The sequence below is a fragment of the Poecilia formosa genome, unplaced genomic scaffold, assembly GCF_000485575.1.
Source record: "Poecilia formosa unplaced genomic scaffold, Poecilia_formosa-5.1.2 Scaffold9, whole genome shotgun sequence".
NCBI classification, from domain to species: domain Eukaryota; kingdom Metazoa; phylum Chordata; class Actinopteri; order Cyprinodontiformes; family Poeciliidae; genus Poecilia; species Poecilia formosa.
The window spans coordinates 613,245-641,061 of record NW_006799948.1 but is presented as its reverse complement, the minus strand read 5'-3'; the positions used below and the strand labels follow the sequence as shown (position 1 = coordinate 641,061).

The 27,817-nt window shown below is 40.9% G+C and overlaps 1 long non-coding RNA gene across 3 annotated transcripts in view; it reads left to right on the top strand.

Moving 5' to 3' along the window:
* The first annotated feature begins 5,296 nt into the window (after positions 1–5,296).
* The window catches only part of LOC103155725 (uncharacterized), a 47,042-nt gene continuing 24,521 nt past the window's right edge, over positions 5,297–27,817 (top strand). For 2 of the 3 annotated variants that reach the window (XR_478069.1, XR_478068.1), the window contains exon 1: positions 5,467–5,844. This is a non-coding gene — a long non-coding RNA (uncharacterized LOC103155725). The other variant, XR_001659447.1, reaches the window with a different exon arrangement.

The window sequence follows — 27,817 nt, the reverse complement described above, 5'->3', positions numbered from 1 at the left end:
GTGTGTGTGTGTGTGTGTGTGTGTGTGTGTGTGTGTGTGTGTGAGACCGCTGTTCCATTACCAACAATAGGCTATCTGTGCCTATTTCTCGAGGGCGGGGCCCCTGAGACCTGGCCTCCCCGTGCGATTGGCTGGCTCGCTGTTGTGCGAAGTTTACTTTGGAAGGTGCTGCACTGTGATTTTTTTTTTTTTTTTGCTTCCAATTAAATGTGGAATGCAGGACTCTTGAAGTGTGTTGTGTTTGTGTGTGCACATATATCCGTGTGCAAGTGTGTGTTTGTATCCATAACCTCCTCCTTTCATTGCCACACAACACAGAGGTCCTTCAAGCGAAGACGCCGCGGCCTCCCGAAGCAGGTAAGACGGGACCCCGAACGGGCTCGGGTTAGTTCTCCGTGCCAAACTCGCCGCGTCTCAGTCTGATTGCGTCTGCGCTCGGCGTCGTGACCCGAGGTGAAAACGGGGAGGCTGCGAAACACACAAGCAGCAAGTTATTTTCTTGCTATGTCAAAATCTTCTCATCCGGAGAGGATTAGCACTTCCTGGGAATGTGTGTGCGTGTGTGTGTGTGTGTGTTGTGTGTGAGTCATAAAAGACTTCTGGCTTCTTGTTTACTGTTTGTCAGAGGTGTCTTGTGTCTGGATGTGATTACAGCCGGCTTTCCCCCACCCCTTTCAGTTCAATCACACGAGTGGGTACGGCCTGTTTCCAGACGGCCTGGTCAAATACAGACAAATTACTGGGCACCTCTGGTAAAGATGTGTAAAAAAAAAGAGGAAGCCTTGAAATTATTTCAGCTTTTATTGCAGCTACATAATCTCATATTGAAAAAAGAAATAAAAACTTTAATTTGACTTTTATTCACTCAGATAACATTTTTTGACTTCAATGGGGTGGAGGTTCTGTGATGCTTTGGGCCTACATCTGTTCCATGGGCCCCTAGAATCTTAAGCTTACCACAAACTGTGCAGTTTGAAATATCATATTGGACCTTAACATGTCATACAACATAAACAAGACATAAAGACATGACAGTGACTCTTTTCACGACATGTGGTGGAAGGTGCAGCAGAAAACTTGGACAGAGATCAATCTCAAACGGAATGGAGAGCAGGTTGTGATCGTATATGCTCTTCTTATTAAAATTAAAGTCTGAAATGAAGGTTCAGAGACCTTCTGATTTCCCCAAAGGATTTTGTACAAGATGGCCAACAATGATCCAGTGTAAACCTGGCTTTAAAAGTACATGGCATTGTAAACCCTCTGAAATTCAAGCTTTTACCAAAAGAATTGGCTTGTTTGCATTCACACACATATAAGCTTGCAACTGGGTGAAATCCAGTTCTTAATCCACTTGATGACGACGGGCCAACTTCTGCAGCTACAGTAAAATAGATTCAACTCTTCTTTGAAGACTTTCCACGAGGTTTTAAGAATGTGCTCATGGACGTATTCGACCATTCTTCCAGAAGCCCTGCTCTGATTCATCCCAAGTATGTTCTGTCAATTTGAGGTCATGACTGTTTGCAGGCCAGACATATTCTTACACAACAATCTTGTTCATTCATGTCTTTAAAGACCTTGCCTCGTGTGAAGGGGTCCATCCTCAAACTATTCACGCAAAGTTGGGAACACGAACTTGCGCAAAATGTCTTGATATGTCAAACTTTGAGTTTCTTCCACTGGAAATTAAGGGGCTGAACCCAACCACTGAAAAACAGCCAGGTAAGCCCAGACTTCTCCAGAGAACATATCTGCACTGCCTTAAAATCAATTGATACCATGCTTCAACCTTTACAATTTACATTGCACAAAATTCTGCTGCTCAGCCATGGAAACCCATTCCATGAAGTTCTCTGCTGATGTCACTCTCTTCAGAAAGCGGCCCACTCTGCCATTATGGACGTCAAAGCAACCTATGCGCTGCTGTAAAGCTTGTCAAAAAAAACAACCTAAGCCTACCCTCACTTTAAAAGCGGTCAAAGGGTACTCCGCAGCCAGCTGCACAAATAGACAAGGATGAAAAACAAATGTGTCATTTTATTGTGCATTTTTTAATGAGGGACGATATGGTGTTGATGGATAGCAGCTGTCAATCACAAAGAACTGCAGCTCTTGGTGTATACCTGGATTTGCAGCAAACGGTTTTTACAAGGTAAGAGCCGGCAATTTGATCAAATCAGCACATCAAGAGGGAGAAGGTGTGGGTCGGTTTTTTAAGCTAACTATTTCTAAGCTATATATTCCCAACTTTTGTAAATATTGTTGTCGATGGGCCTCAACTAGGTGTGCTACTTCCAAAGGCAAATTAGCTTGACTTGGCCAAGCAGAAGTCATGGCTAAACTGGCAAAAACAACTTGGGAAAACAATCTCAGTCGTTCAACGCTCCAGTCCCTCAACTCCGACATCCGTCATGGCGCCTGATGTGATTAAGTGAACTATTGCAAAGGATCGACCCGTTGTTCTTTATCTAATCTGAAGGCCACATGAAGTTTGGGCGTCTCCACTCAGCAGAATGTTGGTGACATCTTTGTAGTCTATTCATATCCACTGACTCGTCTGTTATTTTACATTGCCTACTACTTCTTCTTCTAAGTTGCTATGCTTCCCATTCACTTCCATTTTGTTATAATGCCACAGGTGATTATGGAATAATTGTTGTTAACGAACAAACTTCCCAATTGGGGTTACTGCTGTGGCGTCTCATCTCGGTATCACTTTGGAACTCACTTGAGTCCTTCTGAAGGGAACCCGTTCTGTATTTTGTGCATTTGTGGTCTTGAGAGTCATTCCAACATCTGAATTCAACAATTAAAATTTACGACCTAGTACTTCAGTCACTAGAGTGATATCTGAAAAATGTGTCGTCAATGCATCTTTCAATAGGAAACGGAGGATACATTTCTTATTGAACATTGATTTGGTAGGACCAAACCAACACAGAAATGGCTGACAATCCAAAATCGACCATCTTTGATGACCATCTGAAATCAACCTGTGGGCTAAGCTGAAGAGAAGAGAGCATAAGAGAGGATCCAGGACTTTGGATGAACCGGTCTAAGATCCCTCTCTCTGTATTCTCCAGCTTGGTGAAATGTTATCGAAGAAAGCTGCTGTAGCACAAACGCAAACAAATGTAATTAAATTATAAATTAGATTTTGCTCTTTTTTTTTCTGAGAGAGCTAATATGATTGCAATAACAAATTAATTCCTTTCAAGGCTTTTTGCACATTTTTGCCAGGATCGCCAATACATTTGTTTACATCTAATGCAGAGCGCAACAAACGAAGGAGAAGATGTCATCAACAGATTAAGTACTCCCAGACGATTTGTGCGGTACAATGTGCCCCGCCAACAAATAAATAAATAAATAAATAAATAAAAATTTAAAAAATAAAAACAAAGATGTTAGCACCCAATATGTGGAGAAGGCGGAAATAAAAGAGAATCTCAACTTAATGAACACGCATTACTGGCATGGGAGCGCTTTCATCAACCTCCTTTTCAAACGTGTTTTCACGTCCCCTCAGATGCAACATCACAGCCCCACTGAATCTGACAGGGAGGAGAGAAAGTCTTTATTTAGACTCAAATGGGTCTCATCTGAAATAATGAATATGTCCTTGAGAAAAACAAAGAGCCCCGCAAAACAGGCTACTCTTCTACAGAGGAAACGGAGATGGCAGATAATTGTTTTCAAGTCTGGCACCGCTCTGTAAATGAGTTTGTTCTGTTCTCCGGGCGGCTAACTGTGCCTTTACTTCCTTTTATTTCTCTCTACTCATTGTTTCTTCTTACACACACACACACACACACACACACACACACACACACACACACACACACACACACACACACACACACACACCTTTTGATTTTCCTTCTTCTCTCACCTTTGTTTTTTTTTCTTGTTATCCAGTTTCTGTTTACCCTCTCCTCTGCTTTCTCAACAGCCTCTTTTACTTTCCTTCCTCTTAATTTGTCTTTTCTCCCTCTTTCCAGCATTCTTTGATGCAGCCAGCTTTTTACATCTTTGCTTTATTCGTTGTCCCCCCCCCCTCCTCCTTTCCCTCCTCCCTTTGTTTTGTTTGCTTGCTAAGCGCTTACAACAGAGGAATTTTCTATTTTACTCTGTTGTTCACAGCAAATGGCTTACCTTGACTTCAGCCGCCTCGGCCTGCTGTGTTCTCATCAAAAAGTTATTAGTGCTTGGCAACAATTGAAGGGGGTCTTCTCACAAAACGTGGCTCTATTGAGCTCCGAGCCGCTTTGGACAGTTTCTTACAGTAGGTCTGGCCATTGAGACAAACAATAAATAAGAGTGAGGGACAAGGTGTCGCCCGTGGATCGTTAAAAAGTCCTTGTAGACATAGATAAAGGAAACCATTGATTCATAGAGCCTGGAGGAAATCCAAAAGAACTTTTTTTTTTCTCTCAAAATATTCTACAGTTCTTCTTCCTTGCGTTATTTAAATAAAATTATTCGTTATTTTCAGTTGGGCTTGCTGAGGTAACAAAACACAACCTTTATTATCAATACTCCAATAGGATGAGCTGAAGAAGAAGAATAAAAATAAATTTCTTTTTAGATAATTATAATAATGACTCCAACAGAAATCAACTTGAATTGCTCACAAAAAAGACATAAAGTCAATAGATTCCTCACCAAACAGGACCTGAAATCCAATAAGACTAGCTTATATGTAAAACTAACAATGCTGACAAAGACGACTTGCATTTTTGATCAAGTATCGTAATAGAATGTTTCATAATCATACAACACAACCATACAACATTAGTGGGGATGATGTTACTGTGTTTGATTGAAAATGTAGAAAAAAACTGTCTGTTAGCCATGTCACTGATCACATCAGTTAGCATATCCAACAAGTTTTTGAACTTTCCTGAAAGTTGAAGTAGTTGGGGATGTTTAGATTATATATTTATGATCTATCCTGTTAGAGGGCTTCTAGTTTGTGTTGGTGTAGTTTGCTAGGTATGTCTTTTTCTTGCATAGAGTAAATTATGATCGTCTCTCATCAGTGTATGTTCAGGTTCAATCAAAATAGATGCATTAGTGAGCATAAAACACAGAGAATAGTATGGAACTGGTTAACAACATACATAGAATAAATAAAATACATATAAGAAGCAGAAATGTTATGACCTGTACAGATTGCTTTAGGGCTCCGTGAATATTCCATGTTCTCTACGCTGCAAGAATGCTTGGGGTACAGTGAAAATGTACTCCATAATAAAAACCATTTAGTTACGCGATTGGATGCGTAACTAAATTATCTAACACCGTGACTTCTGATTGGCTGAACGGATGACGCACGGAAACCAGGTCAGGAAGAACGCGAGGAGAACGTGAAAAACAGAAACGCCGAGCGAGACGCTAGGCCTCGAGTAGCAAGCTACAAATGGAGGAAAAAGAAAAAGAGACCGAACATAGGTCGGTCATATTTTAAGCTACGTCTATGTTTTTGGTTGTTGTACATGCTACGGTACATAAAACAGCGGGACTTGAAGAATCTTTAGCATGCCTTGTGTAGCTTCGCCAAACTGACGTAATAGGCGAGACGGCAGTCGCACGTGGTAGCTCTCCAGGAAACCCTGGTAGCTCGACTGTTAACGCTGAGCTTCATGTGAGTAGTAGACTTTGCTGCGTTTGTGGACTGACACTCCATGTCTTCCGGTGAAGACCAGATGGCGCTCCATGCTACAAGGTCCTCTGACAACGCGGGATACAGCAACATGTTCCGCCAGACTCCGCCTGTTGCTCTGCTCCATGTGGTTGGGTGGCGTCACTCAAGGTCATAGACATTTCACCGCAGCTTATGTGAGTACTAAATCTATTCTTCTACCACACTGGAGTACGAAAGAGGCTTGCAACGTTAGGGCTAATGTGTGTCGAGAAGTCAAACAGCGCTGATTTTGATTTGGGATTGAGTTTTAGCTACTTATTCTTCACAAGGTTGTGCAGGTGTGAAATTAGATTCACAGGTGTATTTTTATTAGATATGTTCTATTACAAAAGTATGCTGTAGTTATTGAGGGAGGAAAATTGAAAGGGTATAATTGCTGTTTTATGTAAATGTTAGTGTTATTGAAGTAAGCTTAAAGTTCTAAGTGAAGCAAAACAGGTATTTTTGAAATATCCTTGTTAAAAAAAACTTAACTGCAATCTCCTTTATTTTTCTTATTTTAAAAATTGCTTTTATTACTCTTTTGGGTGTCCCAGAAGGGTCAACAAAATGGAGTTAGTCAGTTGTCTGTTTGCTGTTAGGGTGCTGTAGATTTTTTTTCTGTTGCCTTTTAGCTATTTGGTGTTTTTTTGTGGCTCTTTTCTTCTTGTTTGTGGGTTTTTTGCTAGTATTTTGTGGCTGTTTGCTGATGTGTGTTAGCTTATTTGTTGCCTTGTGGCTCTTTGCTGTTGTGGCTTTTTGCTGGTGTGTTGTGGTTCATGGTGTTGCTGGGGCCTTTGCAGTAATTGGAGTCAAAATTGCTTCAATCATACTTACCTCTTTATGGTGGTGTACAAGTAAAGCAACACAAAATCAAATATATCATTAATTTATTTTTTATTGTTTATTTGATTGGACAGACACAAGAAACTAAGATCAAGACAATCTGATACTTGTATCAAAGTGTTGGTACCAAAGAGCACCAAAACACTTGGTATTCTTTGCAATACCAAAGATCTTGATGGTCATCACTCCTACCACTGTCTCCATCCCATAACTTGTCAAAGGGACTCTCTGGGACCCTTCTGGCCTCAAAGGTCTTCCCAGAAAAAGTTACAAAGTGTTTCTGGAGACAAAGATATCTGAATTTCCCTTTGCTGTTAATCTTGCGACCTGTTCTTAGTTGGGCAGAAGACAGCATATCTGCTCTAGTCTGAGAACATGCCCAGATTTATCCCATATCTAGAGACCTGTTACTACAATATTTCCGTCTGAATTCAGAAAGTTAAATGCTTTGCTTCCTCTCTGCTTACTTTCCCACTTCCCTTTATAGTCTCAGTGGTTTTCTATTCCCAGGGTTCCACTCCACACGCCTCGAGTCCCTTGAGAACCATTCGTAGCCCTCGCTGGCTGGTAATAATGGCTTTCTAACGTCGTCTATTTAGACTGCAAGTTTCCATTAAATCTCACCATGGCATTGCAGTTCATATCCTTAATTATGCAGCAAATGTCCCCAAGGGAATATCATGGAGGCCACCACTCCACAATCTGTCCATATGGCACTTAATTAAAAGTTTTCTTAAGAATAAATTGTATTCAATTCAATTAAAACTGTAATGTCATACCAAAATAATGGGCATAGCCTCCTACAACGTGCAGCTCAGAACGCGTGCACAAAAAAAATCTTTCCACCCCCCCCACCCTCCTCTCCATGTTTGCAATGGGAAAAGTGCATATCTGCCTTCCAAAAAAGCCCCCTACTAGAAAATATGCAAAAGGCAAATATCACCAAAGCCTCCTACATGCCACCAAGCCCCAGGCAACAACGCGCTTGAACAGTCGAGCTATTTCTAGATTCTACTCTTGGAATTCACACCATGACAAATGAACCTTTGGAGTTTGGAATTCCTATTTATCTGCGGCGCACAGAGCCTCTTGATTTGGGTGTGAAGAATAAAGGAATTATATGGACAAAAAAACAGACAACTTAAAGGATAAATGATAAAAAATAAATAAATAGATTGTGTGTGTGTGTGTGCTTTCCCTCTGGAGCCTGAGCTATTTGTTCATCTGATTTGAGGGCGTTTTGGGTGGGCGTGTCCTTATCATCTGGATGCTCTGATCTAACCAAAGCAATGCAATTTTTTATTTATTTATTTTTTTGAATAAGCTGCATCTGATATTGAACATCCCTGGCATAGATTCACAGCAAAAACCCTGCAGGATTGTCTCCAAGAAAATCTGTCTCCTTTCAGACAATAAATAACGCGTACTTGCATATATTTTTCCTGCCCTGAAATGCCTCTTTAGTTAAAACCTGCACGAGAGCCAACACTCGCCTGAAATAATCACAGATTTACTCCGAGCACCCTCTTGCCTAACCTTCCAATTACAACTTCGTCTTGCAGATGATGAGCATTGATTAGAGGACGGGGGGGAGAACAAAGTCCATTTGGTAAAGTAGGCCGCTGTTCCGCACACCCCATCTGCTGGGTGTGAGATGCTGACTTCATCTGTTGACAACGCAACGGTGACTAGGGAACCAGGGATGAGTTGATTTCCCTCTTTCGCTGGTTGAGCAGTGAAGGGCCCTACAGCGTAAACAAAGTGTTTTTCTTGTTTTAAACACAGAGTCTTGGCTCGGGTTTGGCTTGGACTTGGCTGTTACGTGGATGCGTGTGTGTGTTTGTGTGTGACTCTGCTGTTCACTCAACCCCACTTAAAGGACCTGTTCAGTTTCTACAATGCAAATACCTCCCCAACTAGCCATTAACAGGTGACCAGCAGACGTAGAGTACAGTGCCTAGAATATGTTTTCACCCCCCTTGAACATTCCCACATTTTGTCATGTTGCAGCCACAAACTCCAGTTTTATTGGGATTTTAAAGGCCTATTTACACAACAAGGCAAAGACAGTAAAGCGAGAATATTGTGTTGCACTTTGGTTTCTTGTTGATGCAGGATAACAGCATTTGCAAAAGTTTGACAACAGGTTTAAGAGTGAAACTTTTTAGAATCCCACTGTGACTCGTGTTCGTGTATACGCAAACCCAAAATATTCAGAAACGACGACATCAGTCAGTCTTGAACATGCGACACCCGGTTTTTCACCCACATACAACAACAACAACAATGGTGGACCTCCATGTTCTGTCGGAACAATGATAGCGTCGGATTACATTGGCAGATCATATGTGCCCCTCAGAACTTGTCTTCCTTTTGTTCCGGACTTACAAGCATGTGGTAAACCCCTGCATTGTGTCATTATAAGGTTTCACTGCCTCCTGCAGGCCGGGCTTGCACACTACAGCGGTTTACAGCGCTAGCTGTGTTTTCATTCCTCTGTTGTGCAAACTCAACAATTTTTCTTTTTTTTTGAACATTGTCTTACAAATAGGGTGTGAATGATAGCTCACCATGGAGAGATAATTGGGAGGAGGCTTCAAAAATATACTTTATTCTAATAAATAGAATTTTGAGTTGTTTGTATTCTAACCTAAAGTCAAAACTTTGTAGAACGACTTTTCATTGCAGATATAGCCAGTAGACTTTTTTTGGGGAAGTTTGACCAACTGCCACAGCTCCGAATAATGACATTCTCACAGCATGATACAACCACCACTCTGTTTCAGAGTAAGGGTTTCACTAGATCTTCTCAGAACTCCTTCCTCGTATTTTTGCCCCCTTCATAGCCATAAGAGCTACTTCTTCTGGAGTTCTTATGGCTTCCTCTTTAACAATGGCTTCCTTGTGGGTTCTTTTGTAGATATTCAATGTTGGGCATATTTTTTTATAGCCTAACTTACTTTAAACATCATTGCTTATTCTGGTGTCTTCCTTGTTCTTCTTGATGTTTTTGCTCACCAAGTCTCCATAGCAAACTACTAAGGTCTTCAAATAACCTTTTTAATACTAAAATTAAATTACACACAGATGTATATTTGCTCATAAAGTGACTTTTGAAAGCAATTGGTTCTTTTGGATTTAATTTCGGAGATCCAAATAAACCAAGCCTGACGCTTGTGAACACCATAGCATTTTTCCTCCACCACAACATTGTAGGTTCATCATATGGAATCCCTATAAAATATACTTTTGTGGTTGTAAAGTTGAAGCGGTGCGAAGACTTTTGCAAAGTACTGTAAAATCTAAACGCTTAAAATGGAAAATCACATCAGCGTCACCCAACACACACTCTCACACACACACGATGCTGCGTTTTGAGTAATCATGCCTTTGATTAATCGCACGCTAAAGAAGGGGTGTGAATGGAGACATACTTTAAAAAAAAAGAAGTCAAAGCTGAGGGTCAAACAATTCCTTTCAAATCGTCGCATCTATTTTCTGCCCACTGCCTACACAGAAATACTCTGACTCACTAAACGGAACGCTGAGTTTTGAGTTAATCACACCAATCAACACCTTAGGTCCAGAAAACATGCCTTTATATCACCGTGAGTGTTTGCTAGGATGTTTGAATGTTTGAAGGTAGATCTGGTGTTCCAGGCAGCATTGAGCTGTGGGGCCTCGACCTGCCCTACCCCCTCTGGAAATGTGGTGTCTTTCAAAAAAAAAAAAGAAACCTGGGGAAAGCATTGATTTGAAACCAGTAACAAATATTTTAGCCTGTTGAAGATGTAATTGATTTAACTTGCTGGTCAGCATGCTTTTAAATGAAAGGGAAAAGCAGAGGGAGAAATATCTGTGAGAGACAAAGAATGGGAGAGACTGGGGAAAGAAGGCACAAATGAATTTCATCCTCTGCTCTGTGGACATCTGATAACTCACAATGCGAGCCTGAGCGAAAACACTCGCTGTCAACAGCCAGTTTCACTGCACTAAGCCAGTCTAACAGATGTGCACTCATCCAAAAACTAATGCAGATGCCACAGCTGCTGCTCCTGTGTGTGTGTGTGTGTGTGTGCAAGCAGGCTTCTATGTGTATGGCTATGTCAGGCATAGTTCGGCTGTGCCTTCATAGCTTAAAAAAAGCACTTTTAGAAAAGAGGCATAAATTTGCTCTTGTTGGATTTGATGATAATTACATTAGCAGATGAACACTTTCTTGGCTATTGTCCTGGTCTGCAGGGCTGATTCATGCTCACTTACAGGCCATGATGGGCTGCCCTGCACAGTATGTCTGCCCTTAGTGAAGATATATTTTGTTCTTTTAGGGAGTGCAGAGGTTCAGGGGGGGCATCCTGTGGCCAAGTTGAGATTCTCATTCTGGTTCAGATGCTCTAACCTCCCACTTTACAGCTCAGATAAAGCTGGGCTCCACTCCCAGCTGTTTGTTTCAGAAACAACCTAAAAGGTAAATGGACCATTAGTTTTGAAGTCACATGAGCTCTGACTTGATTTGATAGCTGTCAAAGTTAATTTTAGTGTTTAGGAAGGATACGTTTGGCTACACAAGATATGCGTTGCTAACAAACTGCAGTAATTGCGACATTTACAGCCATCTAGCGGTCAAGATGGAGCAGCCAAATGTACCTAAACATAGGCCTGTCATAATAAACAATGATTCAACTAATAATATTATAAATTTAAACAAGTTCAATTTGATTTCTTGTTTCTCTCTCTCCCTCTCTCTTTCTCCCCCCTCCATCTCAACTAGCCCATTTTTTGAAGGACATATTTGTTTAGAGACTTAAAAATTCATTGTATTAGTCGTTTCTGCTGTTTTGTTTATATACTTTGCATATTTAAATGTCTTCCAGTTCCACTGTTAAATGGTTATTAGAATTGAAGGTTTATTGACCTTCTAGAATGTGTTCTTGCATTATTATGCCATTATATTACTTGAAAATAATTTTAAGACAAAAATATGATCATTTATTGTAATAAGTTTTGGGACAATTTATCACCTAGAAAAATTGTATTGTGACAGGCCTACTTACAAATTAGCCATTTACTGCATTTGCAGCATTGATTACTTTGCAGTAAAGTAATGTGATGTAGAAGGAAGTCTTTGCTTTCTCTTTGCTCTGTTTTTTCACCCATTCACCCATAAATGGCCAATACAAATTACCTCATGAATGTTGGTGTATTTAATTGAGCCAGCTGATGTTTTTTTTTTGTTTGTCATTGCTGGCCCCACCAAAAAAAAAAAGCACCACAATTTCACAGAGGTAGAATTGTGTTGGTGAGTGATGTGGAGAGTCCAAAAATGTTTTTTTTCCACGGTAGTGGAGAGACAAATTAAATGAAAACACCGCCACCATAATTTTGGGACGTCAGTGGCACTCCTCCAGTTTGAGAGTGGTGTTAAAGCGCACATTTTGTGTGTTAATCTGTGACACACATCACCCTGGTGATCATCTAGAAATGAGATGCTGAGAAAACTTTGAAATGGTGTATGAACTTTGATTTTTATATTCAAGTTGTCTTATAGACGTCTTTTATTTGAAAGGTATTTATGTCTATGTATGGCTCGTTGGCGGAAGCTTAAATAACATTACTACTATGATTAAAGTTTAATGTGGAGTAAAATTAAATGTCTGAGAGGAATCATGATGCGGTGTGGCTTCAATTCCCCACCTCATCATCTTCGTCGGCAGATTTCTCGACTCCAAAACGCACGCAAGAGTCCGAGTTTACGCCACAGGCCGCATTTTCCCAGTCAAGTTTATATTTTATACATCACAACCTGCATGGAAAGTGATCTATAAAAGTGATCCACTTTTGGGCCCTGTTTCTTTTTTTGCGTATGCCACGTTTATAAATGAACCCCCAGACCTTTGTTCAATTAAGAATCCTTAAAAAGACTTAAATTTGTCTTGGGGGAGCTGAATGCAAAAGTTTTATTTGAACAAATAAAATACATTGGAAGCCACTATAAAGAGGTACTCTTGTCAAAGAAATGAAGCAATTTGTTAAGAAAAACAGTCATTAATCAATATTTTTTTCTATGGTCCTAAATGTGACTGTCTCAACTAAATGACTCCTGATGAAAGTTAGAATTTTCAAATAGGTCTTTTCAATTATATTTTACAGTTTCATTTAATTTCCACCTGATGTCACTTTGGAAAATTTGTCAAATTGATGCTTCTTTCGCTTCCATGTCTCCCATCGGTTAAAAAAAACGTTCACACTAAGAGTTTGTCCCATTGGCAATCTTACCTGCAAAAAAAATCCGAAACACACTCAACATAATCGCCCATCTGTTGCTGTTAGATCTGCGGCTATTGATCGTAATATTGCCTAAAAAAGTGTGCAAAAAAAGAAAGCGGCCCACTATCTCAACTTCTCCTCAAATTCACGGCCAAGTCTGGTAGCTTTGAGAACGAGGTTGTTTGGCTCCGTCTCTGCCTGGTGGGCAACACGCAGCCAAATTACCTGCAACTGAACGATTTCTCACGTAGAATAGGTTCAAAACTCCACATTCTGGTTGCTTTGTTTATTCACTTGCATCAGATTTTACAGGAATCTACCTTTTTTTTTTTTTTTTAATTTGAGCGATGAAACTTTTCAAGCGTTTACGGAGCAAAGTGAAAGCAAATGTTCTTTTTTTTTTTCTTCCTCCCTTATCCGTCCAAAGGTGTCACATTATAACAAGGCAGCGCTTTTAGAAAATGTTCTCCGATCCACTCGCCAGACTGTTGCTGTTAAAAACTGTGCGACTGTGGAACTACTGTTTCTCTGTGCACCGAGAAAACAGCCCCACAAACACACACGCACACACACAGGCTCAAGTGCCATCATGGGTGTGTGTGTGTGCATATGCATGATTGACAAACACACACAGACACACCACTCTTTCTTCTTGTCTCATTGGCAGGCTCATATCCCATCTGCTCTCCAGGGGGGCGGACACAGAGATACTTGTCATTGTGGAACATCTCTCCGCAGGCACACACACACACACACACACACACACACACACACACACCACTGGGTACCAAACTCACATACACACACACACACACACACACACACCTCACAAACCCCCATGCAGTCACTTTTATGCATCTTGAGTCCAGCCACATTCTTCTCTGCTAATTGACTGTCATAACGGCTGGCGAGATTAACTTCAGCTCAGTCCCTGCAAGATAAAGGATAAAGATGCGGGGGCCGGACTGGGCTCGGATGAGGGTGTGGTGCGGGGCCCAAACCGGGCTAATACCGCCACGTTTCCTAGTTGTTATTGATATTTACAGGCCATGGTGTCACTCCTTGCTCGCTCGCCACCCCTCCTCTACTCTTCACCCAAACAACCGGCTCCCCCTTATAGGGATTAGCATTAGTGGCAGGCTTATGGAGTAAGCGAGCCCCTGTCAAACCCATGTCCCCTCTTTGCCATCTCCCAGATTAGCTCTGTGACTGGCTCTCTCTGCAAGACACGAGACTGCAGGCGTAAGGGAAATGACAGAACTTGGTGTAAACTTTTCCTAAAGCAGGGGGTAGGGAGCCGGTGACTGTTTTTCTTGAGAGCATACATTGTTCTCTTTTTAAGAAAAATCCCAGGTTTTTAAAACATAAGGAAGTTAGATCACGATAAATAATTTCCAAACTTTCTCCAGTTTTAATGTAGCACATACCATGGGGACTTCAATTGTAAATCAAGCTATTTTTTTAGGGAGAAAATATGGAAAAGAAGCCTTTAAAAAATTCAGCATGTTACTATTTGAGCTAATCAGCATTGTTGAGTTAAAATGAGGCAAGGTTCTCGAAATCTGTCAGATTGTGAGGACATAGCTTGTCAACAGCTCTTTTCCAGTGACCCAACAGATGCCAAAAATACATTTTCCTCCCATAACTGTCCTTTGTTGATGTGGATATATATTTGGACTTGGTGTGTAGCTAAAAAGATATTCAATCAAAACTGAAAAGTATTTTGAACTGTTCCTAATTTTATCCAATGTAACATAACTTGCTGGACATTAATGTTTGCACAACAGTGTTTCACTGTGGGTGTGGGGTTCTGTCTGGTGAAATTGTGGGCTTTCTTCTGTGCAAGACATGCATACTAGAATAAGGCAAAAAAAAAAAATGCATCTTGGTTTCTTCAGAAATAAACACATCTTCCCACAAGGTTTTTCAACAAAAGATTAAACGGTTTAAACAAATTAAACGCCCCATTATATCAAAAAGTTAGTGAAATAATTGATCATGTCCCCAGTCAAAAGTGTGCACACAAGGATACATGCATAGACTTAAATAACATGTATGATTCACACTTTAGCATTTTCAGACTAAATTAAAAAGGCATAATATTCTGTTACTTTGATCTCTGAGCTTTACGTGTCAAAGTTTTGTATTACTGTGAAGTAAGAGATAGTACATAGGTTCCAAGATTTATAAATAAAAATAAAGGCAAGTTTATTTGCGTAGTACATTTTAGCAAAAAGACAGGCTAAAGTGCTTTACATCATAAAAGTATCATACAGTCATCAGTGTGAAGTGTTTAAAATCTTAACAGCTTGTAGATGGGTTTAGGACTCTTATTTTGGAGTAAGAAAGGAAGTAGTTCAACCAAATTGGGTGCTTTCTAGAAAAAAAAAATGTTAACAGTGTGACACACAACTCTGTTAATATTTAACAGTCTTCCAACAAGAATACCCATTGTGGCTACTTGTTATCTGCTAATAGTGCAAAATTTGGCATCTGCTTGTGAGCATACCATCAGCACTGAAGAGCTATTTGACTTTTACTATTTCACAAAATACTACTTATTGCTAACTGTTAGCCATAAAAAATGCAGAAGGCGGCACATACTTGGGGGGGGCTTCATATCTGCTAAACGCCTACTTTTAAAGTTTGAAAGCAATGTAGGAATACTGTTGGCTAATAACACTAAAGTTAGCATCTGATAGTTTCCTAGCAATACTAAACTAAAGGTCTAGTCCAGAGGTGGGCAACTCCAGGCCTCGAGGGCTGGTCTCCTGCAACTTTTAGATGCATCTCAACTTCAACACACCTGAGTCAAATAATGAGGTCATTTGCAGGACTCTGGAGAACCTGACTGCACTTGGGAGGTGATTCAGCTATTGGATTCAAGTTTGTTGGACCAGGGAGACATCTAAGAGTTGCAGGGCACCAGCCCTTGAGGACCTGGATTGCCCACCCCTGGTCTAGTCATTATATGCAAGCACTGTGAGGCTATNGCAGCTGGCTAATTCTCAGTTGCTAATGCTAAAGTTGGAATCTGACATGGAGCCTCCTGTCAGCGCTAAGCTAATGGGCTACTTAGCTTTAATAGTTTTATGATTTGTAAGCACAGTGGGGATACTACTGCTATCCCCACTGTGGTATGGCTAACCATTAACCATGGTTGGCATCTGATTCAGAGCTTCCTATTGATGCTTTATTAAAGCATTATTTTACTTTAAAGGAAACTTTAAAACTACACATTGTCTTTAATTCTTCATGTCTAGTCCATAGACATGAAAAAACTAAGTCTACAGCCTAGACTACAATTAAGTCATTCTACTCTAAGTATTTATCACCAACATCTGGAGATTTCTGAAACCTTTTCTGTTGCTATTTGCTGTTAAAAACAATGGGAATTCTTTGCTTCCCAAAAGTGCAAAATTTTTAGCTCGTCTGTTTATACATAACTGCAAAGTCAATGTCAAACCCGAAGAGAAAATCCAACCCCCTTTTTTTCTAGTGACACACTCTGACCAGTACCATAGTAGAAGTTAGTGTTTTTCTTTTCCTTTCATCCCTGATTCCTCTCATTTCTCCCTAATCTACTTCTCCTTTTCTCTCACTCCATCTCAGCCTCTGCGTTTCTTCCCTCCATCCTGGCCGTGCGGATGACAGCCGTGCTCTCGCGGCATCTGTCTGCTGCTCCCCAGCTTGTCTGTGTGTGATCAACTCCTCTCCAGCTCTCCTCCACACTTTATCTCGTCGTCTTAGTGCTCCCTTTTTTTTTCCACTCAGCCTCCTCGCTGCCAACTCACTGTCGCTGTTAACTCACATACCATCTTATGTATTGCCAAAGCAGATTGTGTTTGGAGGGCAAGCAATTAAGGGGGAGGCAAGCGCAAAACTGTAATGTAATTTTGGCTGCGATATTTACAGGAGGAGGTGGGAGGGGGGGTAAAAGAAGAAGGGTGGGAGGCACAAAAAAGCACAGAGGAGGGCTTAAGCGGGTCGGACACCGTGGAGTCAACACCGTCGAGAATAATGATTCTGAGCTGAGATTTAGTGGGACAGAATCTGGCACTTCCCTAATTACGAGAGGCCAAATGTCAAGCCTGCTCGCTGTCAGCTTGGTGGCGCTCAGTGCTGCTTTCTCTCCCTCTGTTTCTTCCCCCCCTCCCTCTCTCTCTCTCTCTCTCTCTCTCTCTCACGCTCTCCCTTTTTCTGCAAGTTTGTGCATGTTTTATGAATCTCATTAAAAGTCATTAAAAGTGTGGTGAGATTTTCACAGCCTCCGCTCCGTGGCCCTGTAGTCCTCTTTCGATCTGTCACAAATCTGAGCGAAAAGAGACAGAAGGAAAAAAAAAGAAGAAAGAAACTAGTTTGAGAGTTGAACATTCTAAGGTAAACAAGTTGGAAGGAATTACAAGAGCGAGCACTGAGGGCAAGGTTTCTTAGTGGAATAAGGGGGTAGGTTTTGCTGAGCGGTCTCTAAAGAAAGGTCAGATTTTTACAGACGTGTGGTGTTAGCGGCCCTTTTCAAGGAACAAACAATCTAACATATTGTGAGAATATGAACAAACACCTCGCTGGAAGAGTGTTTTCTGACAACTTGGCCTATTTGTCTATCAGTATCTTTGGCCAAACATTAAATTCAATGAAGTCTTGTCTGTATTTACAGCTCCCATTTCGGCTGATGCTCGATACAGCAAAAGGGGTCAAAGTCAAGGTCTCTCTGCATCACTGAGTGGATAAAACTTTCAGCTGCTTACAAGCTGATACAAAGACCTGTTTTGCCTGATTTTATGGCAGACCCGGTCAGGGTGAGGGGGGCGTTTGCCCAAGCCGTGGACCTTCGACTCATTCTCAAAACTCCCGGCGAACATTTGTGCCTGGCGAGCAGAATGGACCAACTTCGCTTTTCAGGAGAGACACGTGAACGGAGGAGTTGGAGGTGAAAGCGGGCGACGTAAAGCGATGAGGAGCGATGAAAGAGTGTGAAGGAGAAAGAAAGGGAAACAGAGAAGGCACTAAAAGCAGTTAGTCTGACTTATAGCATTCCAGCCGCTACATCGTTGGTCATGCTCCCAATTACACCACTTCAATAGACCGGCTGAAATCACATTGCCCCCCCTGTGCGTATGCACTTCTTCTATAGTGTCTCCTTCAGAACACACTGTCACACCCACACACAGGAAAAAAAACAACCTCCCACCTCAATACAAACACACACACAAAGGTGCACATTGTTGCCTTCTGTGTGGCTAATTGAAGGTGTGCATGTGGGGGCCTAGAAAAGGTAAAAGTAGTTGTGCAAGGGGATTTGGCTCACTCTACTGATGTACTAAGAAGTCTACAGATGGCCCTGCGGTGCCACGGCGGTGACACTAGATTGTGTGTGTTTTGTGAGTGAGGGAGATAGCACATTGTGGAGCCTCGGGCACCATCGGAGACCCCCCCTGTGACTTGGATGTGGGAAGCGAGCGGGGAAAATGTCTGCGTGGGTGGGTACCGGCAAAGGTATGAAATGATTTAAAGGACTAGGAGGCAGGGAACTGGCTAAATGGAAGGATGTCAGCTTCAGGGGCAGGTAGGGTTTGATGATCAAGTAACGGTGTTGAGGGAGCAGGGGTCAGTCGTGAGCTTTGACTGGGAGTATGGGAACAATAAAACATCTATTGGAGGAAAAACACCATCCAAAATTGGATTGATTTTGTTATCAAGCGTGGTCTGTTTTGCGGCACCCTCCAGCTGAGGAATTTCATCTTCCTCCTCTTATGGGAAAGCCCTGGGATCCCTCTGATTGAGATGGAGAGAGCTGATTGGGAAACTGTTCTTTGCCATTCTTCCCCAGTTTCTCTTTTTTAAAATTACCCCTTGAAGTTCGTTGTGACAGGCTGTCATTGTGACTACCTCATGAAGGAACTTGGAGCGTAATGTTTTAGTGATGTTGTCGCTGGGTAAACACCTGGATCTGATGTGCCTTGTGATCCAAACAATGACTAGGATGGACGAATGTCAAGAAACAATCCACATGTAGGTCTGTGGGAAGGCCTTCATTAGAAAGGAAAGTAAACAGTGGAGCACAACCACCATCATGTTTAAACAACATAAATCCTCCTAAACCTGCAATAACTTTTCAAATAATTGCTATCTCTTTATTAATACTAGTTTAGGTTGATGTTGTGTAGTGAGTTTTCCCCTTTCTTTCTAAAAGCTTGCAACGGATATTTGATAATATAAGTAGAAGTGATGAAAAGATTGAAATACAAATGGCTAGCCATGAAGGAGAAAAGCGAGAAAACAAAAACCTGTAAAACTAAAAGAAGGGAACATGATATAAAAGACACGAGATCTAACAGCCTGCACATTACTGCTCCTCACCAGGCTCACAGAGGTGTGAACGTTAAATTTTTATCCCCTCCAACAGTGAGTCGTTTGGTCTTTCTGAACTGACTAAATGTGCACATATGAGGTAAAAGTGGTGGATAATAGAAAAAATAATAAAGCCCTATTAATGCCGCATTAATAAGGTTCTAGTGGCCTGCAGGAAGTGAAAGGACAGTAATTATGGGTAATTTTGTGCAGAAGCAAAAGGAAAAAAAAAATCCTACTATTCAGGCTAAAACCCGATCGCTCAAATTGGAGTACAGCTGGGTTTTTCTGAGCCTGTTCTTTGTGAATACCATAGGAGCCTGTTTCTTATTACAACCCACCAGTTGACTCACATTTTAGCTCAGAGGGACGTTAAGCACAATTGAATCAAGGGAAGAAGAACAAAATATAATGTTTCAAAGCATTTTAGAACGTTTGTTTCCGGTATAAAATTTATATCAAATTGGAATCAGGATGTCCATAGCAACTCTCTCGTACTGCTAATATATTGAACCAGAAGAACTTAAGGTCTGCTTCATGATTAAAAGATAAAACTGAAGCAAAAATAAGATCCACTCATATTGTATGAGCTTGACCAATCCCCAATAACTATTTACAATCGTCCCTTATGCATATATTATAGTTTTCTAAAACTAACATTGTAAAAATACTCTTATTGTATAATTTGTCACATTGACGAACCTTTTTCGTGGGATCATTATTTTTGTTGGAATGGCCCAGCTAAATTAAATTGAGTGGCTTTAGTCCAAAACTTTATCTGTCAGCTTCTTAGTGGAAACACAAGTTCCATCTAGAAAGTATCTGTTTTACAAGGTAGTGACTAAAGGGAACTAAATACAAAATCGCTCCAATTTTTAAAAAATTTTTGGAGTAAAAAGAAAGTATCTAAACAATGTTGCTTTTTTTGTGATGCTCTCTTACATAAAATATTCAAAAGAAACCCTTGAGAGTTGTTGATGTAATGGGAATAAAAAGTATATTCCCATGTTCTGTTTTTTTTTTTCTTTTTTTTTTGGTTGCATTTTTGGTAAGCTGTTGTACTTATCTAAGCTCCTCTATCCAACTTCCAAAACACTCAGAAAACAAGCGCTGAACGTCTGATTAGTCTGTCAGATGACACTGGTTCTCTGTTTTCGGGTTTTCAGAGACTCCTCTGTCACACGCTCCCACCTCTGAGCGATCCGAACAGGGTAAAGTGAAACTGGAATGTGCAGGGGAACCCCTACTGGGCATAAAGACAAATGCGGTCCACACACACTCTCCCCGACACACACATGTCAGACAAAGCCCTGCAGTCCCACCTTTGACACTAAGCTTCCAGAAGCAGGGAACTCTGGCTCATCCTGACTAACTCAGACTGGCAGGTGAAGCTAAGCACCCTCTCTTTTCTCTTGCACTCCTCTCCTTTTCTGTCTCTCTTCCACTCTTTCTCTTACCTTTTTTTGTGCATTTCTTGCATTCACTTTCTCCTATTTCTGTTTTCCTATATCCATCTGTTTCTTTCCTATGCCCCTCCAACCCCCACCCCCTTCCTTTCATTCCCTCCCTCATCTCCTTTCCTCTCTCTTCCCCTCAGAGGCTGCGGGCTGGGGTTGAACTCATCTGTCAGGATCAGAAAGGGTCTGGAGTGACGGGAGACTCCTGTTTTAGCAAGATAAACAGCCAGCGCAGATCAAAATGCTCTCTCTTAAACGTACACACACGCTCAGACACGCACACCTACAAAGGTACACACCGAATGATCCATCTCGTACGACGGCAGATTGGGGGAGTTGTCAGCTTAGACAAGGCGCAGCATCTAAATGCAGGTGGTTATTTACAAAGTTAATCATGGAAATTTTCAACTAAAGCTTTCCAGAAAGAAAAAGTAGGAGGATTGGGATTGTTTGTGTCTAGAAAGTTCCAGGTATAGATCATTTATGTTTTGGATGAAGTCTGCTTGCTTTGACAGAAATGCCTAATGTCTAAAACCGCTTCTTTTTAAAACATTTTATTGCTGCTTCCTGTCTTCCCCCAAGTACACACTCCCTCAATGAGGACAATACTACAAGAATGTAAAATAACATTTCATCATGGAATTTACCATATAGTTGAAGCATTAGGTTTTGTTTTATGAAACAAAAGAAACTTAAAAAAAACAAAAAACCTCAATAGATCCTAATTATAAACTGGTCTTTGATTTTCATGTACATGGTCTCAGTGTTGCAATAAAGATTGAAAAAGTATACATTTTTCATGCTGTCAATTTATATAAGTGATTTATTTGTGTTGATTTTGATACGTTGACAATCAAAAATTAAAACATATGTATCATAATTCAAGTGAACATGCTTATTGTGCTGAAGACAAATGAATATTTTAAAATTATTGCTTTTCTGCTGTTTACATAATAGACTTCGGCCTTTATGAGATTAGTACGGTATGATACCTTGAGTGAAAGTATCAGAGCTACACACTATCCTTGGTATTCCTACAAATTCAAAATATAAAGTTTAACATTACCTAGCTGTTCTTATTTAAAACAAAAACATTTTGTACTTGTTGCTAAAAATATTAGTTCTAAAATTTTGTATTTTGATTATTTTTGATATTTTTAATATCACTATTTTTATTTATTTATTTATTTATTTATTTTTTCAAATGTACACAGTGGTTAATGTAGAACAATCCCCACACTGAATTACTTCAAGAAAACCTTTAGACAGTGGGAGTGTAACAAGCTATTAGTTTTAATTAGCCAGGCTAGCCTGCAGTCTGCTGCTTAACAGATGTGCTGCTCTAGCCTCATAGTATCCGTTCTATGTTTTCAAAAAAAGCCACGTAACAACATTAACAGACAGCATGCCTTAGATTACTCACAGTGGTTTTCTTCCTTGCAAGCAAGATAAATATGTCTGGGTGACCAGTAGTGCGCCACAGCAAGTAATGGAGCGACGGCTAGAAGCAACTCCAAACAACCAGAAAAAAGTGTGTCCATTCTGGAGCCGTCTTGCATATTATTAAAATAACAATACATTGTTAGAACCCTGTTCTTACAGGAGAAAAAGGTTGGGAACCACTGGGCTAAGGTATTGTCTAAGTCTGATGGTAGGGGCACTAAGGCAGTCCAACATCGGCCCACTGTGTTTTTGTGTTTAAGAAAAAAACCCCTAAAAGTTACAAAATATTTGGAGGTGGGCAAGTAGGCAACATTATTTGGAATTAATGGTGTGTGAGGTCAATGAGCAGCGCAATTGGTACTCACCCTCTTGTGCCTAGCTTAATGCGTCAACTATAAACTTGCTTAATCCGTTTTTACTGATACTGGTGTATAAAAAAACCTCATTTAAAATAAATAAACAACTCGTAGCCTGGTGGGGGGCCAGGTAAAGCCTGGTGGCCCGCCAGACTTATAATACACAGAGGGGAAACTCTGCTCAGGGCTATCTGCTTTGGTTGTTACCTTGCAATGGCCCAGGTATCTTCAGCTTTTTTTGTAGCCTCTCATTGAACTCTTTAAAATCATAGCTGGATGTTTAGTAGTTCTGAAATTGGAACCTTTGATCACCTTGGTATGATTTAACACTAGTAACTCATTAAACACCAAAAACAACCTTGTAATTTGGTGCCAACATGGAAGCTATTCACTAAGCCAAAAATGATCTTGCAGTACTGTAGAACACAGGAGGGGGGTACCTAATACCTACTGACTGGACAGGCAAATAGAAAACTCATCTAGGCCCCAACTGACATAACTTTTATTTTGTCTTGAGTGCTCTTGCTGCCCTGCAGGCTGTGCCGCCCTGGGCACTGAGCCACATTGCCCGTATCATAAAACCACTACTGGCTGCTCTCGAACTTGCCAGGATGATAGCAGTTGCCCACATGTCCCATTTGATGTTTCCTGCCTCAAGAACATGTGGGAGAAAGAGGAAGGGAGCGGGAGAAACAAGGGAGTATAGAGAAAATAAGTGGGAATAAGAGAGAGAGGCAGAAAGGAGGGTGGGGGGAGACAACAGGGGGAGTCAAAGCACATGAGAATGAGAGGAGTGGAAAAGAACATTAGCTTGAGAGATGCCAAGTTCACTATCTGAAAGCCTGAGGTGTGTGTAGCTCGGCTGTTGTGCAGGGAAGGAGGGATGAGGCAGGCAGTGGGTGTCAGGTATGTCTCTTTTCTATCCGAGTGCTCCAGCACGCTCCTCTCTGCCGCAGCTGCTGCTCGCCCGGATAACAAATCATTCCCTACAGCGCCTTCTGGTAACCTCGTCATTCCCGCTAATAACATTTGGAGATGCTAAGCTTGTAAATTAGCAAATCTGGACCGAGGAGATATTATTTATGCTTGTCTCCCATCCTGAAAGACCCGTCTTGATGGGTAAATTGTGTTTAATTCTCGGAGGAAGCCGTTTTTTTTTTTCAGCGCCCCAGCGTGAGATGAGATTAATCCCTTGACAACCTTTGCGGGCGCGCTTCAAAATTGCTCCCAAATGTCACCAGCGCCGCCGCCACCGTTGGTGCCACCGCACAGATTTGTGGAAGGGTGCAAACGGGGAGGAAACGTGCTGAAACGGGGACACACCATCCCTCCCTGGTACACACAAACATACTCTTGAAGTGTATTTTATTTTCCTCCTCTTAGCATTCACAGAAAAAAAAAGAAGAAAAAAAAACTCTAGCCACAAGCCGTCGCCCGCCCCCACACGCACAGACACACACCTTGCACCCTCCTATAGATTATGTTCTTGTTATAATAACACACACACACACACACACACACACACCGTCGCAAAATAAAACTCTCACTTCGAACTGAAGCAGAGACAGCAGTCTCAGAAATACAGGGAGCGCACACTGTAGCAGTTGTCCCAACAAACACACACACACGCATGCACACACACGACACAAACACTTACAGCTTGTTCCCCAGATTGCCTTTTACTAATTTGTTCCCTCCAAGTGAGAGTTTGTCTTTGATTTAATGTCTCTGTATGGCTCTCGGTGAAAAGACAGCCTGGGATTTATTTAACAAGAAGGCAGAACAGGCCCTGCAGCTTTTTTTTTTTTTCCTTCAAATTACACACGAAATCAAATATTTGAAACACTATTAAAAAAAAAAAAAAAAAAAAAATCACCTCTACCTCTGGTTAAATGCAAGTTTAAAGGAAAGTCCAGCAGCTCTGGAGATCAGCTCACCCCTCGTCCCTGTGAGGTCTGCCGGCTGATGAGTCTTGGTCGCGGTTCAACCTACCCTGCAGCTCGGAGATCAGATTCCCAGAGCGGAGTTTAACTGGAGAGGCTATGCCTTCCTTAATGACCCACAGAGCGGCAGATATCAAAACTGTCAACACACATCTGTATTCACACTCTGTCTTTACAGTTTTTTTTCTTTTGCACTCCATGTGGAGTCTCTTCTTTTGTTTTTCTTCCTTGTTGCGACTTACTTGTCTATCTATGTCTTTGACAACAACCAAACACAAAAAAAAAGAGATGAAACAAACATGTTTATGTTCTAACGGCCTCAAAGTGTTATCTAAGACAGGCGAATGATCCCTCATTTTCACCAGCAACGCATCAACTTCTCCATGGGGAAAAAAGTTTGAACTGCGATGTGATTTGATTCCTTGATGCCAAACATACCATTCTCGATACAAGCATTTTCATCTTTCTTTCCTCCAATTATGTTACTACATATATATTACATTCTCTATAAAAATCCCCATGTTTTTTAGGGGAAAGAATGAGTTTTCTGTAAAAATAAGAGAGACGGAAATAAAACATTATGTGTTTTACTATTAGATCAAATCTACTCTCCTAAATGTGAGCTTCCACATTAACTTACATCTGGTGACAACATAAGGCAGAATCCAACAAATCAGTTTTTAAGTATTTACATTTCTGTCTTCCTATACTTTGTATTTATTTTGTTTGGTATTTATTTGGACTGTTTTAATAAAGTTGCTGGTTTCCCTTTTGCAAAATTTTGCTAAATCCAGCTGATTAGGCTTGTGCCTCCTGTGATGTCCTCACCACAAGACGTACACAAAGCAGGAATTTTCTCCAAGGCGCATTTTAAAATCACTGTATTTAGTGAAATTCTTGAGTGCAAATCTACACTTCATTTCCCAGTCGTGTTTTTATTGTAGAAGTAGATTTGTGAGTGGTGGAAAAACAGCCCAGTGAATAGTACGTTTAATGTGCAAAAAAATAAGTTGGAAAGTGTTTGAGTAAATTACACCGAGATCCCTCCGCTGCATTGAAAACCCAAAATGACACGTGGGACTGTTTTTATGGAAGAAGTCATTTCTGATAATTACAGTTATTTGTGGCAACTGTCCACACACACTAATTAAACCCGTCTGGGGCCTTTCAGTGAGCATCCGAGAGGAAAAATAAAAGTTTACATTTTTTGTTTTTAAAGCAGCAAACAATTGTTACGAAAAATAACCGAAAAACATGCGACAATATCCCCACTATATAGTCTTCATTTTCACCTTTGACCTTTGACTCCAGAGGATTAGTCTAACATTCGACATCCAGCTAGACTTTATGTAAGCGTGTTTATTGTGACAGGAATTTTTTTAACCCCCCCAAGAACTTTGATGATGTTTCATAATAATAATAATAATAAAAAACTCAGGGTTTTAAAGTTGTTTTTGCAGAGCTGAAAAGATGTCATTTAAACAGAACATAATCCATAAGCTGAATAACAAGCAGAGATGTTGGTTCGTTCTCTCCCTCTCTCTGAGTGACACGGCTACATAATGTCTGTCTGTCGCCGTCTGAATGTAGGCTGGAGATCTGGTGACACACACTTTTTCAAGCAGGCGCAGGCAGAGAGAGCTGTCTTCTTGCATGCTAACGTGGATCTATCGGAGCGTTTTAGAGCCAACGTACTTCTGTGTATGAACTGACAGCTTGGCACAGTAACGAAAGAAGGAAAAAAATCTCACTTTTTCAGTTCAAGACGGCCTGATTGGCAAGGATAGAGAAAAATGTCCCACTGATGAGGACTGTTACTTTATTTTATTCCAAATGAATTGTTTTGTCATCAACTTATAGTCGAGATGATGCAAACTTGAAGTTGAGTGAATTGGCAAAAAAATGGTGCCACTGCACTAGAGGTATAACTGACAGCATTTCAGAACAAAATAATGCCAACTGTCAAACATAGTGGTGGTAGTGTGGTGATCTGGGCTGCTTTCACACTTCAGTACTAGTTCGACTTACTGTAATTGATGGAACCATGTCCAGTCCAGTCCAGTTTAACTTTTAAGCTTAGTCACATGAGGATTATGCACCAGGACAATGAATGAACCAGCAAAAACAAACTGGCTTGGAAAACCTAAAATGAATGTTTTAGAGTGGCCTAGTCAAAGACTGGACTTAAGTTGAGCTGATATGGTATTACCTTAAACGGGCCATTCAGTGTGGAAACATTTCAGAGTTGCTGAAGTAAAACCATTCTGCAAAGAATTGACGAAATTGTTGCTGGGTTTACAGTGATTCTTTTCCATACATTAGTTTGGATAGATTTGATGGTCCTTAATAAAACATTGGATCATCATTTGAAAAATACTTTTTCTATTTACCTAGATTAGCTCTGTGTGACATTATTATTATATAGCAGGTTTGGATCAGTAGGTTGTGAGTTTGATTCCAGATACCGTGTTGTCCTATGTTAATGTGAATCTGGACATTTAACTCCAAGCTGTCAATCAATATTAGCATCAATGTAAGATTATGTGAATGGTGAGTTCAGCTGGGGAATTTCAGCCAATAGGTTGTTAGCTAGCAAAAAAAAAAATTCATTTTGGGAGTTTTCGGTGTTTGGATTTCATGGCAGATGAGTTGATTCGTTGCTTGTGTTTGCCGATTTTTGACAGTTTAAAGAAAATGCCATTTGCTTTAAAGTTCTTCCATATAACTTTGCAAATCAGCATTTGATCTGTATTTAAGCTCGGTGAACACACTTTTAATTGAGCTTTGTGTCGCGTTGACCATGTTATCGACTTGCTGCCCAAAAGCGATGGTGGGAATCTTTTTTGGAGGATAAGACTTGACGTTCAATACTTCAGTCCGTAAGGTCTGACCATTTGGAAGGCATACATCAGATCCTTGCTTAAAATGACCTGCTTAAAATTCACATCCCATCTTGATAGCATTGCAGATGCGATGCTGTTGAAGTCATTCGTTTTTTTTTTTGTTTTTTTTTAAACGTTAGTGCAGTAAGCTAATGCTAGAACGCTCATGTCTGCTGCATCAGACTTGGAAGTGCATGGTTTTTTTGGAGAACTTCCTCGGCTGTGTGCGCCGGTCTCTCCAGCACTGTTTATGGAGCTGTGTGTTGTGGTCAGTGTGGTCTCTCGCTCGTCTCCGAGGCCTTGTAAAGAGCCTCACCACAGGGCTGCTCAGACGCAGCACGCTCCTACCACAACACCAGAACTCTCACATCTGCTGTGCAGCAACATGTCAGAGCTCTGGATTTATGTCTGGCACCCGGCGGGACGTCAGGAAAAAGCTGGACGCTCTGCTCCCGAGCCCTACGTTTGCACGCTGTTTCATTTGTGCCGTCTGATTTATTGTCTTGAAAAGGTTTCGCTTCCTGGAGGTCAGATGGGATTTTGGGTTACTTTGGGTCAGAAGTTTTCATGCCTGCTTATTAAA